The 8,115-nt window shown below is 43.4% G+C and overlaps 2 pseudogenes; both read right to left on the reverse strand.

Annotated features, from left to right (window-relative positions):
* Window positions 1-3,345: 3,345 nt before the first annotated feature.
* LOC147459917 (uncharacterized) lies at window positions 3,346-4,749 on the reverse strand (annotated as a pseudogene).
* A 1,807-nt stretch (window positions 4,750-6,556) lies between these two features.
* On the reverse strand, window positions 6,557-7,825 carry LOC147459918 (uncharacterized; annotated as a pseudogene).
* Between the last annotated feature and the right edge of the window lie 290 nt (window positions 7,826-8,115).

Below are 8,115 nucleotides of genomic sequence, written 5' to 3' on the forward strand. Positions count from 1 at the left end.
TGGACTTTGCAGAGAACAACACGTTCAAAGAGCAGAACGAGATTCAAACAATGCACTGGTACTCTGATCAGGTCACAATATTTTTCCACATCACCTATATCTGCATTGCAGGAGTGGTCCAAAAATATTATCAGTTCTACATATCAGATGACAAGACTCATGATACTCTTTTTGTTCAACATTGTTTCATGCTACATCACCAATGGTTGCAACAACTTGGCATAGCAGTCCAAGAACATTGGGTGTGGTTGGATGGCGTGGCCTCTCAATTCAAAGCCAGGAGGCCTTTTTACTTTGTTGCTAGGTATGGCACTCTAACAGGGGCTCTTATGACATGGAATTTTTGAGGTCCAGGTCATGGAAAAGGTGAGCATGATGGAGCACGGGCTGTCATCAAACGTCATCTCACTCATGAGCAGTTGAAGCCAAATGGAGTAAAACTCCAGTGTGCACATGAAGTTGTAGCATTCTTGAGGGAGGCCATGTCTACAGGCGCAGAGGCTTCTTATCCATCAAAGACCAAGCTAGTATCACGGATGTTTTGGGAGATCAAGTTAGATGAGGTCGATCAAAGTCAGGCATGGGATTGTAAGGCTATCCCTAATGCGCGGAGCATTCATTGCGTATCTGGTTATTCACTGACAAATGGGAGAGCTCTGAAAAGTAGGAAACTATCATGCTTTTGTAGTGCATGTATGCACGGTCTCTGGAGGAGATGCTCCAATTCTGCGCATGTGGGGTCTTGGGAGTACATTTTGATCGAGCCCATGGATGACTTTGAGGTGGAGGAAGAAACACAAAATCCAGCCTATGAAGGACATTATGACGCCCTAACATATGTTCTACATGTAGATGATAACTTTGCTGTTGTTGCAAGTGCAGACAATGAAGAGCTTGTGGACTTCTATTTGTTGAAGTGCACGGGAGAGAAGTCATGAATCGAGTCTCCAATTATCGATGCTTGGGGTAATTATTGCCTGCAAGGATCTTATGTGGTCAAGGGAATTTGGTATGAGCAGCGATCTAGAAATCCACATGAATACAAGCTCTTGCACTCGAAGCCCGAAGTCTATATGTTATCAAACCTTGTGAGAGCTATCAAGTTTCCCATGGAGAGAATCAACCACAACTTGTTTATGATGTCCCCCGATGTATATGAGGCTATTTACAACAGCATTCCCTTTGATACATAGGGACCTTAGAATTTCCAATATATTCAATGAGTAAAGTATCCTTTGTTTCTTCCAAATTAAATGGTGCAAGGATATACTGCTATGTTGTTCTTGGGCTCTAATTCACAATAGGACGTCTGCTCTCTATTTTTGTACGTGTAATGGTTCCTTCCTTTCAGTTTGGAGGTTGTTGTGGGTAGGTAAGTCTTCAGCTGATGGTTTAGGGTTTGAGGCACAAGGCCTCATTGTCAATGAACAAACAATAATCCAACCAAAATTCCAAATCTCCTCTGAATCCTTAAACCTCAATTTAGCCAGAGCGGGTGATGACTAGGTGTGAACAAGTCAGGAACCTTGGTATTCAAAGCCATTGTAATTTCCCACTTTTAACTAAAAAATAAATACCGCAAGGGGCCCCGAACTTTCGAGCCAACTAGGTGTTGAGTTAGGAAATGAGTTTAAAGTATGTGTGTGTGAATAATTCTAGGTATTAATTGAATGAATTACCGCTTTATGAGACCATAGACGGGTTTTATGGTTCCATCAACGAAATCTAAATTCTTTTCTACAAGTCTGACATGGACATATTTGGGTGAAAATGATTCACAGACAGTTGCCTTATAGGTGAGAAAAACCAGCATACTCGATTCTCTCTCTCTCTCTCTCTCTCTCTCTCTCTCTCTCTCTCTCTCTCTCTCTCTCTCTCTCTCTCTCTCTCTCTCTCTCTCTCCACGAAAAAGAAGGTGGGAAAAAACTGTAACATAAAACTACACCGTAACGGCTGAAAACCTAAACAAAAGGCTGAATATCACCGAGATAAAACCCTTGAAATATTATATCACAGCAAAATCCCAAGGGGACGAGCCTCAGCCAGAACAGAAAAGACATAGAATTAGGGTTAAGGATCCACAACAGGAGCTTTTGGTAAGCGGTAGGAAGAACGAACATCCAAGAAGAGGATTAAAGTCTTGAATTGATGGTTCCCAGACTGAGGCACAAGGCCTCATCATCAAACTCCAACCACGAATCAATTAAAAAATTGAAACTGTAAAACCAACATCCTCTCTCTCTCTCATTTCTCTCTCTATCTCTCCCATGCACACAATCTTCTATTTCAAAATTGTCATGAGTATGAATCATGAGTCAGAGGGGGTAGCTACCATGAGACAATAGGTAGCTACCATGTAGAAACAGGTAGCTACCAGAAAGAAATAGATAGCTGCCACATAGAGCTACCATGCTAATACCAGATAGCTACCAGTCATGAGCAGCTAGCTAGCATGCTAAAAATAGATAGCTACCAGTAATAAGAAGCTAGCTACCATGCAGAAAATAGATAGCTACCAATCATAAATAGGCAGCTACCATGCAGAAATAAACATCTACCATACAACAAGATTTATACTGGTGGCATTTGCAAGGAGTCTACAACATAGTTAACTAAGCTTTAAAAATTTCAACTCAATTACAAATGACTTGAAGTACCGCATATCATTTCCCAACAAAATCACAAATTTCAAGAAGTATGAGATATCCATTTTAGTATGAATCCAGTTACAAATTCAAGAAGGCTGATATAAATAGGTCAATGATACAAAAAGGGTTATCAACTCCCATTGGCTGTTTACACAAGTACATAGGCCCAAACCTAAACTTGGTCTCTTACGACGGAGTCGCTTTTCTCTGTGACCAATATTTGATAACATATTGGGAAACCTAGTCCTTCTCATTTGATATCATGTGCATCCTGACATACTAATCGGGATCTTGCACACAGTTCCACCCCTTTAGCCAGGGCAATAGAGTGTTCGTGAGGTAGCGAGGATCCTATGATTTGTCATCCGATTGAAATGTTGGTGGACATATCATGGTTGTATCACTGTTGAGAATATTTTTGTATCGTGTATCTTCCACCATAAGAATCGATGGACCCCTCCAATCTGGTCTCCTTTTTAAGAGCTCCAGTAATCCCTTTACAAAAACTGGTTTTGCTTCGCTGCCTTGCAGCTCTTTGATATCAGTAAGTCTAAAAGGCAATTTGACGCAGTCAGTTTGGCAGAATTTCTCTTTCCAGACTTTGGGGTGCATCCCGCTCAAGCAACCCTTAAGTGTAATATTCATGTTTCTATTAGTGCAGCTCGACCAGATGCAAAGGTGAAAGATGTCTGCACATTCACGAAGAAATTGCACATTCACGAAGAAATTGAAGCACATCTGGCCTGATTATCCAAAAGGTGCCACGATCACTGCCTCCCTTGAACACTTTTCGACAAAGCAAATCTTTGGTTCTTGGAGAGATCTCTGGATTGGGGTATCTTCTCAAGAGAACCCCATTCATGTCTAATACCAGGACTTTTTGAGCAGGATAGGTTGGAGGTGGCGTACCCTCCATCAGCGGAGCAGTCACAATGCTAATTGGAAAAGGCATTAGAACATCCTTCCACATTTTTATACAGGAACTTACATCTTGCTGTAACTATGGTGAATGCACTTATTTCGGAGGCTCTGGCTGCACATCTTGCCCCAAAGCGGAATCTTTCTGAGCATCACCAATAGGGACGAAGTCTGGAGGGGCCGCTGGGTGCACATGCGTGGATGCCCCGACAGTAGGATCCTGTGATTCATCATCAGACAATGTACCACTCTTCATGTCAGTGCCTTCCTTGCCAGGAAAAATAGCCAAAGATAGTATCAGTAGGAGCAGCTCCTTTGCTGTTTTTGCTGTGTTGGCAAAACCTGTGCGTCGTAAAGTAGACAAGATCTTCAAAACCCCTTCAATCCTTGGGGCATTACCCATTTCCACCTGTTGTAGCCCAAGGGTTTGAGTTCCTTTAAACAAACAGAATGCAAGAGTCAGAAAGTTGCAATATTAATTTTTTTAAAGAGAAAATGGATCTCATCTCAATGGACAAGGCATCAAAAGACACATGCACCACATCACAAGTCACATAAAAAAACACTTTGACAATGAAAGAGGAACTCCACGTTGATCCAAACATTCTATTATTACATTACGAAAGGATTACGGTACAAAGAAGGATAGTGGTTTGATACAAAAAGGATACAACCAAAAACATTCATAGAAGGGTTGGCTATAAAGCATCACTCATGGACACTAGGTAGAGTCTAAGCCAGGCATCTTTTTGCCCGTGTATTTGCAGCACCTTTTTTGAGGTTTGCTCCGCTTACTGCACCGGTGTCCCCATCCAAAACCACAGAATCCTTCTCTTTAGCACTCTCTGACCCTTTGGCGGCATCCAACCTCTCATTCTGGTCTCCCCTTTCCCCCCCTGCAGGAGCAGTAACTATTAATAAACACCCTAATCAAGCCATACAGATGCAAACATCTCAGAGAATACCCAGTTATACCTGAAGTCCCTTTGTGTCTTTTTGCATTTCTTGCCGCTGCAAAAGCCTCTACAATATTACGGCTTTTTGAGGGAGATTTCTCTTGGTTCACTGGTATGGATGTCAAGGGTTTGCTAGGATACTGGCTCTTGAAGAGCTCCACTTATTCCCTGACAAGTGGCGATTCCGCAAGTTTTTCATGCGCAATGGGGAGCACATCACCATCCATTAATTGGGTTTCCTCTATATCAGGTACATCTGTTTCTGAAACGTCCCAAAAATAAACTCTAGGTGCATTGTAAAAAAGAATGATGAGTAAACTTTGTACTAAACAAGTGCTTCGAAGGACCCAAGGAACTATTGTTACCTTCTAGATTGCAATGTCTCTCTTCTTATCGGAGAGAACACTGATCGTAGCACCCACTTTGACCTCTTTGGAGATCACTTCGGTGTTTAGATCACCCTTTTCAGCATCTGATCAATAGATAGGAAGCTTAGGCAACATTTATTGACAAAACCATACAAATATTATATGAATGTCCCCGAAGAGAGGGTTACCAAAACTGTCATCTGATTTGGTTGAAAGGACCTGCACCTCACTTTTTTTTTTGGAGGTAGATTCTACACAAGCATTAGGCAATTTAGGTTATGATAAGCTAACCATCAATGGATATAACCTTAAAGATTATGTCCCACCATGCTAGATACCATTGCATGAAAAAGGTAGCTATCCCCAGACTGGTAGCTACCACAATACTAGTGGGTTAACAACACTGTACTGGGTGGTTCAAACCATAGTAGCTACAATTTATCCAGTACAACATTGGTGCCTAAAGATTGAATGTAAGACACATGATCATGGCAATAAAGTGGTAGTCACCCCGTACCATAGCTACCACCTTTGGAGTAGTTAGCACATAAGCCACTAGCCACCTAGCCACCTAGCCACCTACTATCCAGCCAGCAACCAAGTCAGCACTTGTGACTAGGCAGGTCTGACTTGGGTGGGGTGCACCACCACCTACCATAGGTACTACCACCTTTGTAGAAGCTACCACATAGTCACTAGCCACCTAGCCACATACTACCCAACCATCTAGCAAGTCAGCATTTGTGACTAGGTAGTGCTAAAGGGTGGCTACCTGTGACTAGGTAGTGCTGACTAGGTAGCCACCACTCAGCAATAGCTAGTCACTAGCTAGCTCTGAGTAGCTAGTGGTAGCTAGTCAGCAGCTAGCCATCTACCACCCAGCCAGCTGCCACCTTGCCAGCAACCACCTTGCCAGCGAAGACCTACCTAGCTAATATCTAGTCTAGAACACCTATACATGGTACCACCTAGCCAACCACATGCTACTGCACGTGCAAGAGGTACCATAGTTCTCTTGGAGGGAAACTGCCAACCATTAAGAAATAGGCACCATAGCTACTGTCTAACAAGGTGGCTACCCTTCATGTCACACTATTAGATGTCTGCCCCAGTAAGCACCACTTTGGAAGCTAGTACTTGTGGAGATGCAATTATAGGTAGCTACCTTTGAGATCATGCTCATATTACACCTACAAGTATGCACAGGCCTAAAGTTGTACTGGTAGTAGACTAATTGTACCACAAACACAACTACCTCTATGTTAGGTGCCTACCCATATGTTACCTAGGAAGATGGTAATAACAATGCACATTCACAGATACCATATGTAAATGAGCAAAATGACATGCTTACCAAACTTTAAGCATCCACAAGATGTGTCACCCCCGCTGTCTACAAACATTAATTCCTTGATATTATCTGGGATGAGACGACCACAACTTGTAGCCAAGCATTTTCCTTCTCTGCCAGCAAGGTTGGCAAAACAATATATGTGGTAAGCATGTCTGTAGGGGAGTATGAATATCCCCAACTCCTCTTCGTCGTACATGAGTAGGCCACATGCACTATAGCTATCAGGCATCTGCAATATCTCAGCATTAGGTGGTGGCACTTTGGGGGGTGGAACCTGCAAATGAACCGGGCTTTTCCTGTGTTGCATGGCGTTTACAAATTGACACGAGCATTCAGTATGGGGAGAATTTCTTCATTCATCTCAATTTCCCTAGTAATCTCAAGTAACTCTGCACTGCAGTCATCATCCTCCACCTCAGCTTGCAAGGTCTCTAGCGTCATTTTGAGCTTGAAGACCCGTGCCTTCTCCCTTTCCACATCAGCACTGTCCACCATAGATGATTGCAGCTCCCCCAATCGATGTTTGGCTTTAGCAAGCTGCGTTGTCACACTGTTAATGATTGACATTGCCCCCTCATTTTGATGCACATTTGCCTGCATGGCATCTTGTCTTTTACACGCTTCATGGTACTACGTTAATGCCTTTACTTGGCTGAGTGCCACAACCATTCCAACATCATCAAGTTCACTAAGAGACGAATTTCCAAGCCTTGAAAATTTGGCCGCATTGTGCAAGCCAGAACCCCTGTTGGCATCCCCATCATCTACATTTGTAACCATGGTCATGTTCCACGAGTTCTGCGGTGCACTTGCAGAGTGGAACACTGCCCATCTCTGTTTCTTTAGTTGCAGCTTGCTAGATTCCATATTGGCTACAATGCTCTCAGCAAAAGCTGTCCAATTCACAGCCCCTCTCAAACGTTCATAGAGGAAACCCCTTGCAAATGTTTTTGTTACCTCCATACCATAGTTCCTAGGAGGCTCTTGGTACACCAAAGTGAACGTGGAGTAGAATTTGCTCTAGAATTCCTTCTTAACAAACTTGGATTTGACTTTGCTCCCTCTCTTTGGCACCTCAATAAACACTTGCAGCCAGTCTTCATCTGAAAAATCCTCCTCATTGAGGAGCCTAGGATCATGTCCAGCACAATTAAGCTTGTACACCTCATGGGCCTCTACTTTTGTCATGCAAAACTGGCTCTTCCTCTCAAAGTTGACATGAGGAGGCTGCCACCTAGACATCGATGCAGGAGAAGCGGGGGTTCCGACATTTTGGTCTGATCAGGACCGAGGAGCTTGCCTCTCCTCTACAGCAGGTGTTGCATGAGTAGGATTTGGCCTTCTCTTTTTCACCCTGCATGTGTCATGGTCCTCCCCGTCAGAAGTAGAGGATGCAGCTCTTTTGTTTGGAGAAGCATGCACGACGTGCTTGGGTGGTGTCTTCCTCACCGGCTTGCTCTCCTTCTGCGTGGCTTCTTGCTCCTAAGACATGTGCCTGTGTGCCTTCCTTTCTTTCCCCACCTACTCCTTGACGTGTTGTGGAGAGGACTGAGCCCGTTTGGCGTGTGACAGTAGCTCCATGCCCCCAGCTCCCTGCGTCATAATTCCCCCGCTTGCGGCTGTTACAAAGGGGCCCAAGCCACTCAAACTCACTTTTTAAAAAAGACACTAATATGTATATATTGAAAAAAAAAAAACCCATGTTCTCAAATTCGGTACTACAAGTGACCTCCACCACTTATAAACTTAGGTAGTAACACGAAGTGGCTAGCCCCCAAAAACCAAGTAGCTAGTGTACCACCTTAGCATGCATATACCCGAATACTAAGCTTTCTATGAAGGTTGCACAAATTTATCATACACACAGTTCA

Source organism: Adiantum capillus-veneris, chromosome 4 (assembly GCF_014529385.1).
Source record: "Adiantum capillus-veneris isolate H3 chromosome 4, ASM1452938v2, whole genome shotgun sequence".
Lineage (NCBI taxonomy): Eukaryota > Viridiplantae > Streptophyta > Polypodiopsida > Polypodiales > Pteridaceae > Adiantum > Adiantum capillus-veneris.